Source organism: Stegostoma tigrinum, chromosome 19 (genome assembly GCF_030684315.1).
Source record: "Stegostoma tigrinum isolate sSteTig4 chromosome 19, sSteTig4.hap1, whole genome shotgun sequence".
Lineage (NCBI taxonomy): Eukaryota > Metazoa > Chordata > Chondrichthyes > Orectolobiformes > Stegostomatidae > Stegostoma > Stegostoma tigrinum.
The window spans coordinates 12,700,741-12,712,444 of record NC_081372.1 but is presented as its reverse complement, the minus strand read 5'-3'; the positions used below and the strand labels follow the sequence as shown (position 1 = coordinate 12,712,444).

Sequence of the window (11,704 nt, the reverse complement as noted above, 5' to 3'; positions counted from 1 at the left end):
CCCAATGTCGACGAGGCTACAACGGGAACAGCAGATGCAGTATACCACATTGGCAGATGTGCAGGCAAACATCTATGTGATGTGGAATGTCTTCTTGGGATGAGGGTCGGGGGGGGAGGTGTAGGGGAGGGTGTAGCACTTCCTGCGGTTGCAGGGAAAAGTGCCGGGTGTGGTAGGGCTGGAGGGGAGTGTGGAGCGGACAAGGGAGTCATGGAGAGAGTGGTCCCTCCGGAAAGCAGATAAGGGTGGGGAGGGAATAATGTCTTTGGTGGTGGGGAATAATGTCTTTGGTGGTGGAGTCGGATTGCAGATGGCGGAAGTGGTGAAGGATAATGTGTTGGATCCGGAGGTTGGTGGGGTGGTACGTGAGGATGAGGGGGCAAAACAGAATCCTATAATCTTCTTGCCATTAGTTTTCGGCATGTTATTTGTATCTTCCACTGTGAAGACCGACACAAAATAACTGTTTAATGTCTTGGCTATTTCCTCATTCCCAGTTATTAAATTGGCCTTCTCATCATCTAAAGGACCAATGTTTACCTTCACCACTCTTTTACAATTTACATATTTATAGAAACTTTTGCTGCCTGTTTTTTATATTCTGAGCTAGTTTACTCTCATGATCTATTTTACCTTTTTTTATGGCTTTCTGTTGGCCTTTAAAGATTTCCCAGTCTACTAGTCTCCCACCACTCTTTGCTTTTTTGTATGTGTTTTCTTTTCGATCTGATACTTTCCTTTATTTCCTTAGACATCCATGGCTGGCTCTGTCTTTTGCTACAGTTCCTCCTTATCACTGGAATGTACTTCTGCTGAGCACTGTGAAAAATTGTTTTGAAAGTCCTTCACTGTTTCTCAATTGACCCACCATAAAGCTTTTGCTCCCATTATACCTTAGCTAACTCTTCCCTCATTCCTTCGTAGTCTCCCTTGTTTAAAGCATAGGAGACAGGTATTGGACTTAACCTTCTCACACTCCATCTGCCTTTTAAATTCGATGATACTGTGATCGCTCCTTCCGAGGTGATCCCTAACTGTGAGATCATTAATTATTCCTGTCTCATTATACAGGACTAGATCTAGGATAGCTTGCTCGCTCGTAGGTTCCAACACACATTGTTCTAGGAAATTATCGCAGATGCATTCTATGAACCCCTCCTCAACGCTGCCATAACCGACCTGGTTTGACCAATCGATATGTAGATTAAAATCCCCCATGGTAATTGCTGTACCATTTTTACATGCATTAGCTATTTCTATGTTTATTGCCCGCACCACCACGATGTCATTATTTGGTGGCCTATAGATCACACTTGTCAGTGGCTTCTTCTCCCTGCTATTCCTAATTTCCACCCAAACGGATTCAACATTTTGTTCAGTAGAACCTATATCATCTCTCATTACTGCCCTGATATCAACCTTAAAAATCAGAGTAACACCACCTCCCTACCTTCCTGTCTGTCCTTCCGAACAGTTTGGTCCCCCTGGATATTTAACTCCCAGTCATGACCATCCTGTAACCATGCTTCTGTGATGGCCACTAAATCATACCCATTTGCCATGATTTTCACCATTAACTCATCCACCTTGTTTCAAATGCTCCGAGCATTTGGATAAAGTGACCTGATGCCAGTTTTTGCACCTTCTTTTTGGGTCCCACAGCTCTTGAGTTTACCTTCCCTTTAACCTCCACGTTCTTCAAGAAAGGTTGTATGGACCAGCCCCGCAAGCACAGTTTAATCTTGGTGGTGGGAACTCTTTCAGAAAGGATAATTGTGGACAGGGAAAGCCAGTACAGACTTGTTAAAAGTGAAATGTTATTTAACTAAATTGATTGAGATTTTTGTGTTGATGTAGGCAGCGTGGTTAATGTGGTGCATATGGACTTCCAGAGGGCATTTGACAAGTAACGGGCTTTCCAGCAAAGTCAAAATCCATGGAATAGAAAGGACCGTGACAGTGGCAACACAAAATGGGTATGAAAATAACCCAAGTGATGTGAAACTGAGTGAATGGTTGCTTTTCAGACTGCACAACATTGGTCCCCTGGATCTTTACCAGGACCATTTATTTACTTGATCTTTATTAAAGACTCTGAATTGGGTGTGCAGGGTGCAATTTCAGAATTTGCTAATTACACTAAACTTGGCAGTATTGTGAACTGTGAGGAAGGCAGACCTTAAGAGGGCATTGACAGGTGGATGGAATGGCTGTACACATGTCAAATGAAATTCAACGCAGAGAAGTTTGAAGTAATACATTTTGGTAAGAAGAATGTGGAAAGACAATTTAAAGTAAAGAATACAATTTTCAAAGGGACGTAAGAACAAAGAAGCCTGGCAACATATGTATAGAAAAGATGGTGAGGAGTCAAAAACCAAATGGTAGGCTGGCCAAAGAAGCAGAAGCAACATAAGGGTGTAAGTAGTTACATACCGAAATGCACTGCCTCAGAGCATGAAAGCACCAAAGATGCAAGGGACTCGCTGCCTGGTGCTCTTGGACTGCCCTGAAGTCACCCATTCCTTGTACATTTTTAACATGCAGTGTAACCCACTCCTTGCAGATGCACACCATGACTCAAGCCACCATTCAAGTTCCAAAACCTGAAGTTCAAACTGTGCAGCCAGTGATACTCTATTCAATTGTGGTTTTCAAGAAAGTTATTGGATAATTATTTGAATAGAAACAAATTATTGCAGGGTTACAGAGAAAAGGCAAAGGTATGGGACCAGGATTGTTGCTGTTGCGGAGGGCCAGCCTGGATACAAGAAGCTGTGACCTCCTTCTATGCTTGAACCTCATACCATTGGGAATTCTTTTAATATCTCAGCCAACATTTTTCTTAAAAGCAAAAGCAAAAGCAAATCAATTCATCTGATTAATATTGTGGCATCTTGCCACACAGAGACTTAGTGGTGCAGTGTGTAATCATAGAGTCATAGAGTTGTACAGCAAGGAAACAGACCCTTCAGTCAAACTTGTCCATATTAATCAGATATCCTTATCGATTATAAATTAATCTAGTCCCATTTTCCAGCATTTGGTCCATATCCCTCTAAACCCTTCCTATTCATGTACCCATATTCAGATGCCTTTTAAATGTTGTAATTTTACTAGGCTCCACCATTTCCTCTGGCAGTTCATTCCATACACGCACCACCCTCTGTGTGAAAAAGTTGCTCCTTAAGTCCCAAATAAATCTGTCCCCTCTCAACTTAACCTATGCCCTCTAGTTTTGGAATTCTCTCCCCTAGAGGGGGGAGAAACCTTTTCTACTCCCCCTGTCCATGCTGTTCATGATTTTATAAACCTCTGTAAGGTCATCCCTCAGTGTCCAATGCTCCAGTGAGAATAGCCCCAGTCCATTCAATCTCTCACTATAGCTCAAATCTTCCAACCTTGCAAACATTCTTGTAAATCTTTTCTGAACCCTTTCAAGTTTAACATCTGTCCTACAGCAGAGAGACCAGAATTGAATGCAGTATTCCAAAAGTGGCCTAACTAATGTCCTGTACAACACAACTCCTATACTAAATGCACTATGTCCCTGCCTCTAAGCCTGATGCTCTGGGTTCAGGCTGCTCCCCGGCACCCATAATGCCACCAACTTGGCTCTAGTTGCACTCTCCTGGGGAATCTTTGCCCAAAGTATGCAAAGTGCGTTACTGATTACCAAGCAGCATAGATGCAATGGTGTCCTGCACTGCTGCCTGGTGCTGTTAGATTACCCTGAAGTCACCCATTCCTTGTACATTTTTAACCTGCAGTGTAACCAACTCCGTAAACATGCGATCCATCTTCTGCCTTGCAGATGCACACCTTGACTCAAGCCACCATTCAAGTTCCGAAACCTGAAGTTCAAACTGTGCAACCAGTGATATTTTGTGAAGATTGGCACAATTGGCACAAGTTGCAGGATGTGCACCCCACTTGGCCAAACTGACCTGCCGTCCAGCAAATTTAAAATCTAATGATTCCAAGCTAGAATAGTAGAAAACCTTATGACTGTTCTCAAATCAGCTTCCTCCCTTCTACAGAAGTAACAGCCAACTAGAAGAGACACCTCCTCTTGTGCTGTTTTCAGTCTTTCAGGCCACTGCATACTCTGAGTGATGCTGACTGTGTCATGGGCTCTGCTAAACCATTGGGGCCTTCATCATCACTATCCATACCTCAAGAGTACAGCACACATTTAAAAATGTTAGGAGCAAATTTCTGTCAATGCTGGAATCTGTACTGAGAACAAAAAATTCTGGAAATCCCAGCGGGTCAGGCAGCATCCGTGTAGAGAGAGCAAGCTAGAGTTTCGAATCTGGATAACTCCTCAACAGAATTGCTACATCCCACCAACAGTTCCATACATTGACTATTCGAGAGATTAACAAATAGATATTATTTACATTCAATCTACCTCTAAAATAGTTTTAGACTTGTGTAAAATGCGATAAATAGTGGACTTTTCCCTAGGATGGGGGATTTCAAGACTAGACGGCACGTTTTTAAGGTGAGAGGAGAGAGATTTTAAAAAGACGAGGGGCAAATTTTTTACAAGGAGTGGTCCGCGTGTGGAGTGAACTTCCAGAAGAAATGATAGATATAGGCACAATTACAATGTTTAAAAGACATTCGGAAATAAGTACATGAATAGGAAAGATTTGGAGGGATACGGGCCAGGAACAGAGCATGGACTGGTGGGACCGAAGCGTCTGTTTCCATGCTGTATGACTCTAAAACAGTCTCCAACGTTGGCAGTGTTTTTAAACTTTAATTAACGTTGTCGCTGTTTCCTGTTTAATGCACCCAACCAAAATATCTTTCTTCTCTCTCCTGCGATCATTTTGCACCATTCAGAATTTTCATAACCTGCTCCTCATTTTGAACCGGGGTTTGTAGAGTGTTTGTACTGCCGTCCAGACGCAGTTCACTCACTTCCTGGGTTGGAGATGGGCGGGGTGAGCTCTGCATCTCTATTGCCACAGTGACTTCAGCTTCCATTCATTGCGGCCGGTTCCGGCCCAGACTTCTTGTTCCCTCCCCGTTTTCCACTCATTCTCCCTCCTCCCAGTGACGCATCGGAGTGAGATCGGTTCAGTTCCCATGAGAAGGGGAAAACAACGAGCAGTGCAGACAGACAGATAACAACATCGCCACTGACATTGCTATCTGGGACTCGGCGTCGCTGTGCAGCCCGGTGAGTATTGGATACATTTTGTATCAAGTTGGACAGAGTGGAATGCTGAGAAAAGGGATACATTGAATGGGACACATGTCCCCATTCATTCCCAAGCCCCCCATATACACACACACGCACACTCGACTCCCCAGTTGCAAGAGTGAGATAGTTTTCGCTTAGTTTTTTCATTTAAACACGAACTAGGCCGAGAAAGCAAGCGTACCGCGGACCATGCATGGGGAGGTAGAGGAAACAGAAGAAAAAGCAACGACTGCTTGATCTCAGATCACGTGGAAAGAAGTGCTTATTTCTCTCCTAGTGTTGAATTTTGTGTTGCTAGCGGGCGAGGGTTTTGTTGGGAGGGGTGGACAGAGGAATGGGGATGAGTGTTGGGTGATGAACTCCCCTCTCCTTCAGTTGCACTCGTCCAATTTCTTGTCGGAAATTAACAAGCGCTGGGGAGGTGAAGGCGGGGCGGAAAGAATCGAAGCGCCGAGCCCGCAGGTTTGCAGTATTGTGCTGCAATGTTATGCATGCAGACCTGATTTAGGCTTACGGAGACGAATCTGTTCCTCCCTGTCCACCTTCTTTTGTGACATTAGCCGGAGAGATTCTGTCAAGGACACTGACACCTAGCGTGCACAGTTGCACTCCTGTAGCCTGCCTCCTTGAATTACGTAGTAATCGAGGCGAGATTGTAAATCCTACTTAACCCCCACCCCCCCCCCCCCCCCGCTCAGCAAAAGTATTTAATAGTTCTGTATCAGAGTCCACCTTGCTCGATTTGACCTTGTGGGAGGGAAAACTGGCGAATCCTTCTGATCTCTTTTTGAGTTGCCGGAGATAGTTAAAATAGTGTCTAGAGTTGTTGATCCTGTTTCTCGGCCATTTCTCCTCATAAAGAGCTGGTTGTTTTCTTCCAGACAGGACAGAGGTCCGGAAGACCGTCACAAGAGGACTGTTAGGCATTGGGCTCGACAAAGTCCCTTAATTAATAAGAAAGGATGTTAGGGCGACCTGAAAGATTTCAGTTGGTCTTGTCATGTGATGATCGTAGATTGTGTGACACTGGTGATCGCTGAATAATTAACATATACCCACTCCTTCCCTCCCTTTGCTTCACTCGGGGCGGCTGTGTATTAAGCTGTCCCCTCCCTGAACTCTGCAGTCCCCTCCCTACTCTCACCTCAGACCTTTTCTAATCAGTAGTTAAAGCTTAAATGGAATTTGTTGGAGAAAATCAGCAGGTCTGCGGCATTTGTGGTGAGAAAGCCAAGTTAGCATTTCAGGTCCAGTGACGTTTCTTCAGAAATCCAGGTCTCCGAGAAGGGTCAGCTGGACTCAAAATGATAACTTTGCTTTCTTCCTACAGATGTTGCCAGACCTGCTGGATTTCTCCAGCAATTTCTACTTTGAATTGCAGATGTTGAAGATCTGAAACAATGTTTTGTTTTAATTGTTAAAGCTTACTGCTTTGAGTGCATTTTAAAACGTGTCCTATTTTGCCTTAATGAGGGCAAAATGTTGGGAAACTTTCAGCACCTTTATGTAGAACATCTCCGTAGGATGGCTGATGTCAAATTGAGCTAGATTACTGTCCTGTGAAGCACTTCTTCTGTACAATTTACTACACGAAAGGCTGTTCATTTAGGAATTGGTGTGGTGGCCGCAGTTTTACTCTCTCTTGTGAGCTGGGTGACTGTTGATGAGGGTTTGGGGGTATGGTGTTAGAGTGGTCACTTAGCAGTGAACCTGAATGGTGAGTGTTGGTAGCTTGTTTAACTAAGACAGTATACCACACAGGAACCCGATCCTGTTGTGTGTCCATACGCTATTGGCTTTTCCACTAAAGATCACTAGACAATGTTTCAGGAGTGAATGCTGCTTGATAGTCCTCCTGCTCACCAATAGGTACAACAGTGCAGTCGTTCTCTGAAACCTGCTAATATCGCACAAGTTGAAGATAAAACTTGGAGGCTGTAGATTTGTATTGGGCAAATCTGGTCTGAATACAGTGCTTCTTGACTTCACTTGTGGTTTTACTCATGCTTTGTATTCCATTTCAGTGTGTTGGGTAGATGTGGACATGCCTGTTGACATTTCAAGTGCAGAAAGAGACTACATTGTTATTGCTTGTGGGACTGAATTTTCCAAGAAGTGTATCCTACCTCCTCTTTAGATGTTAGTTTCAGATGTTTAGTTTCAAAGGTTTTGGCCAGTGCCTATAAGCCATCTTTCACTTCTCTATTTCCAGGCTATTTGAGTCAGGAGGGGATCTACAAGTGCTTTTCAAACCTGATAGTGAGCAGGCAAACTATCTTGCTTTGGATTCCCAGTCAAGTAATGCCTTAATTTTAAAATTCTCATCTTTGTTTGCAAATCTCTTTTGATGTAATCTGCTCCAGACTCTCAGCTTTCTGAGATATCTCGACTTCTTGAACTCTGGCCCCAAATATTTCTGTTTTAAATTTCTTTACCTTTGGTGGCTGTGTCTCCAGTTACTGAGACTATAAGCTCTGGAATTCCTTCCCTCTGACCTTACTGTCTGTCTTAAGACATTGAAATTTTATTGAGGAGGTAGGTTTTTTGGTAATTTGACGTAAAATGGCCTTATGTGGCTCAGTGTCACATGTTTTATATTTCCTGTGTGGAAAGCCTTAGAACGTTGTATTGCTTTAAAGGTGCGATGTAAATATAAGTTATGATCATGAAGTCCTCACTTAACAAGGTGGGTGGGGGTGAACAATAATTACAAGCTCCAGTTGATTGTATTATGTGACAAGTCAGTGATAGAGGAATTTTAATCTGTTATAAAGGTATAATTATATTAGTGTCTCTTAATTATACATGAATGCTTGTGTTGCTCTTTGCCTTAGTGCAGAGGCATTTTCAGCAGAGTCACTGGCTCGTAATGTAGAAATTTCTGTTCCATTGGCAGTTTCAAAAATAGCACTGTTCATCTAATAACACAGTCCCAGTCACACTTTTTTTTGTTTGCTAGACTTTTGTTTAAGCAAAATGCAGTCTTGAGGCCAAATTCAATGGAAGTGATGCATTATAAATTCAGTATTGATTCACGATCGTGCTTTGTACATTATTAAAATGGTCCTGCTTCTATGTCGTAGCTACTGAGTCGTTTCTATTTCAGCTGCATGAGATTTGGCTACATTATGGTCTGAACTTACAAGGTTCCTGGTGACAAATTGAAATGGTTTATGTATAAATTTTTAAAAAACTTTTGTAAAAAATTAATAAACATATCATAGATTGAACTTGCAAACTTTATGCAGATAGGCTACCTGACTTTAGCCACTTGGAGAGATGTGCTATGGATTGGTTTGGGACATGTTCTATATTCTATGTTCTATGTGCACAGTGGATTCAGCAGTGGTAGAAAAACCCTGTGGAAAAATATAGAAGTAGCAACTTCTATGGGCTGGAAACCAGCATTACTTGCGACTGCGGGGGGAGAAAAGGCCAGTTGCCCTCCTGCCTTAGCACTCATGGCTCAATAGGTAGCACTGTTGCCTTTTGGACATAAAGTTCCAGTCCTGCTCCAGAACTTAAGACGCAAAAAGGACAAACTTGTGCCCCAGTGCAGAACTGAGGGCAGATTAGGCATTGGTTTAATGACTCATCCAAAAGACAGCTGTAATTCCAGCCACTTGCACTTCTTGCATTTCTATTGCTTTGCCCTTGGTGGCTGTGCCTTTAGATGGCTAAGCCCCAGGGTCTGGGAGTTCCTTCTCAACATCTCTGCCTCACTACTAATCTCCCTTCCTTTAAAGAGGGCATCTTTTGAAATAAGGGGTCTCCTATGTAAGACAGTGGTGATGGTTTTACTTGAGAGCTGAATGTCTTTGGACAGAGTAGTGGAAGCAGGATCGTTGAGTAATTTTAGAGCAGGGATAGACAGGAAGATAATGCTATTGGGCATTTGAGCAAGAATATGCAGTTCTGGCCTGACGTTATTGAAAGACAAGCAGACTAGGGAGGCAAAACAGCCTGTTCCTGTTCCTAATTTGTATGTTTGTACAGAAAATTGAACTCTTTGGCCAATCCTCTGCTCCCCTGTGCTAATATCTTCCCAATGTGGCTTTGGTTTGAACTTGTTTGTTATTCCTGTTTTACTACATTAGTAACCACTTGCAAATGGACAAGGAAGGGCAATATCTGTGAGGGTTCCCACTTCTGACCCACTCTCAATGTGCCCTTCTTTTGAACATGAATATTGGGCCTTAACAGAGTTGTTCTCAGTTAGGGAGCCTGTCAGGACTTGACGTCCAGTGAAGCAAAAATCACAACTGGTGAATAGGTGGAGGAACAGAGAAAATGCACGGCCAGAAAATCTTTTTCTCTCCCAATACTGAATCCGGGCACAATGATAAGGTGGAAAGACTCAAGGAGCCCTCTCTGTTAACTCAATGTGCTGTACTATTGGCTTCTCACAGAGGAGAAAACTGCATCAAGTTCCCAGCGGATAATTAAAATGGTCTGCCCGAACTCCCACCTGTACTTGGAACAGAAGTACAGTTCTGAGGCAGACTGGTAAGATTCCATGGTCCTGGCTGCAGCTGGGATGATCAGAAATGAAACAGTGCTCCATGGTAACCATTCACCTTTGTAACCAGAGTGATGGGGTTTGAAATTTAAACATCAACATGTGTGGAAGCTGCAGTTCTTAATTCCTTGGCTTACAGTGATTCTGTTACCATAACCTATCTTTGTCACAACTTTTTGACTCTGTGTGATTTATCTTTCTCCCTGTGTTTCTGACACACTTGCTCTCGCACTCACACTGTCTCCTCCCCCACCGTGTGGAATGTATTATTCGAAGGCAGTTAACTCGAGAAGAATGCATTATTGGAGAAGGCCATTCACACAAACAGCATAGATGTGTGCAAGAGACAACTCTGTCCTTGTAAATTTGTGACACTATTTTAGAAAAAGTACGTCACTATAAAATGCTCATAATCATTTGCTGCTATCATCTAGCTATAGGAGAATAGGAACAGGAATCAATCATTTAGCCGCTTAAGCTCCTCAGGCCTTCAGTAAGGACATGGTCCATGACATTATGCTCCATATCCCATAATAATCTTGGATTAATGAAAACCCATCAATCTCTGTTTTGAAAAGAACATTTAATCTATGATCAATGATTATTTACAGAAAAGAGTTCCGAACATCTACCACACATTTCGTATGTTTGGTAACTTCACCCCTGGCAAATCTGCTTTGAACTATTAGATCATGCCCTCAGTCCTGGACTCTTCAATCAGCAGATATAAGTTTTTCTCCATCTATCTTGTAATTTCCTCCCTGGACATGTTGGAATTTGCATTGAATCTCCCCATAACCTTTCGGGAAAAGTGAGAGATTTACATGCAATAGCCATTTTAGAGATTCTTCACACTAACAGAAGTATCCTCTAAGTGACCCTCGGACATATGTGAGTGAAGTTAATCTTCAAATGACTAATTGTTTCACTATAAGCAGAGAATCAGAAGATGATGACAGCACAGAAGGGAGGCTACTCAGACCATCTCTGAAAAAGGAACTGGTCCAGAGTCATTTTCCCTGCCTCTTCTCCAGACCCTTGCAAACGTTTACTTTAATTGACCATGCCTCACCATGCTCTCGAGCAGTACATTTCAGATCCTGATGGCTAATAATGTGAAAACGATTTCTCTCCTGTTGCCATTGCATTTTGTGCCAGTTCTTGCAAGCTTGTCATCACTGATCATCTCATACACACTTTCTGTAGAAGGGTCACCGGACCTGAAAGATTAACTCTGATTTTTTTCCTTCACAGATGCTGCTAGACCTGTTGAGTTTTTCCAGCAATTTCTGTTTTTGTTCCTGATTTACAGTATCCGCAGTTCTTTCAGATTTTATTTTGTAACTGATTCTCAATCTCTCAGCCAATGGGAACGGTTTCGCTCTGCCAACACTTTTCCAATGCCTTATGATTTTGAACGCCTTTGTCAAATTTGCTCTCAACCTTTTCTTCAAGGTAAATGGTCTCAATGTTTCGAGTCTTTACTAATATTTTGCCCTTCAATGGATGTGAAAGGTCCATCTAAGTAGCAGAATACTGTTTAGCATCTCCATGCAAGAGTCCTCTCCTTAAGAAGCTGTGTTTTGTCCAATTTCCTACTAAATACTCAGGAATTACATTAAAAGAAGAACATCGGCCATTCGTCGTCTGATCTAATCTCGTATCTGTCTCTTTATGGACAGCAGATTGGCCATGTTAATTTTGATATTTTTACTCCGACAAGCAATCCAGGAGTCTAAACTGCATCCTATCCTGCCTATGAGCTACAGTCCTAGACCCTGCAGGCCTGAGCTGCCACAGCATTACAAAGAAACTGGTTAGAGTATTGTAAAAGTTGAAAATCCCAAGAACGAATTTTGGGTCTAAATTTAATAGCGAGGTGTTGATGTAAATGTAAAAGCAAAATACTTTGGATGCTGGAAATCTGAAAGAAACACAGAAAATGCTGGAGAAACTTAACTGTTTCT

General features: G+C 42.6%; 1 protein-coding gene across 3 annotated transcripts in view; it reads left to right on the top strand.

The window, feature by feature from the left end:
• Positions 1 to 4,946: 4,946 nt before the first annotated feature.
• LOC125461262 (protein NDRG3-like) overlaps positions 4,947 to 11,704 on the top strand; it is a 129,732-nt gene continuing 122,974 nt past the window's right edge. For 2 of the 3 annotated variants that reach the window (XM_059652743.1, XM_048549813.2), the window contains exon 1: positions 4,947 to 5,194. The gene's annotated coding sequence lies outside the window, so the exon portion shown is untranslated. The remainder of the gene's footprint in view (positions 5,195 to 11,704) is intronic. The other variant, XM_048549814.2, reaches the window with a different exon arrangement.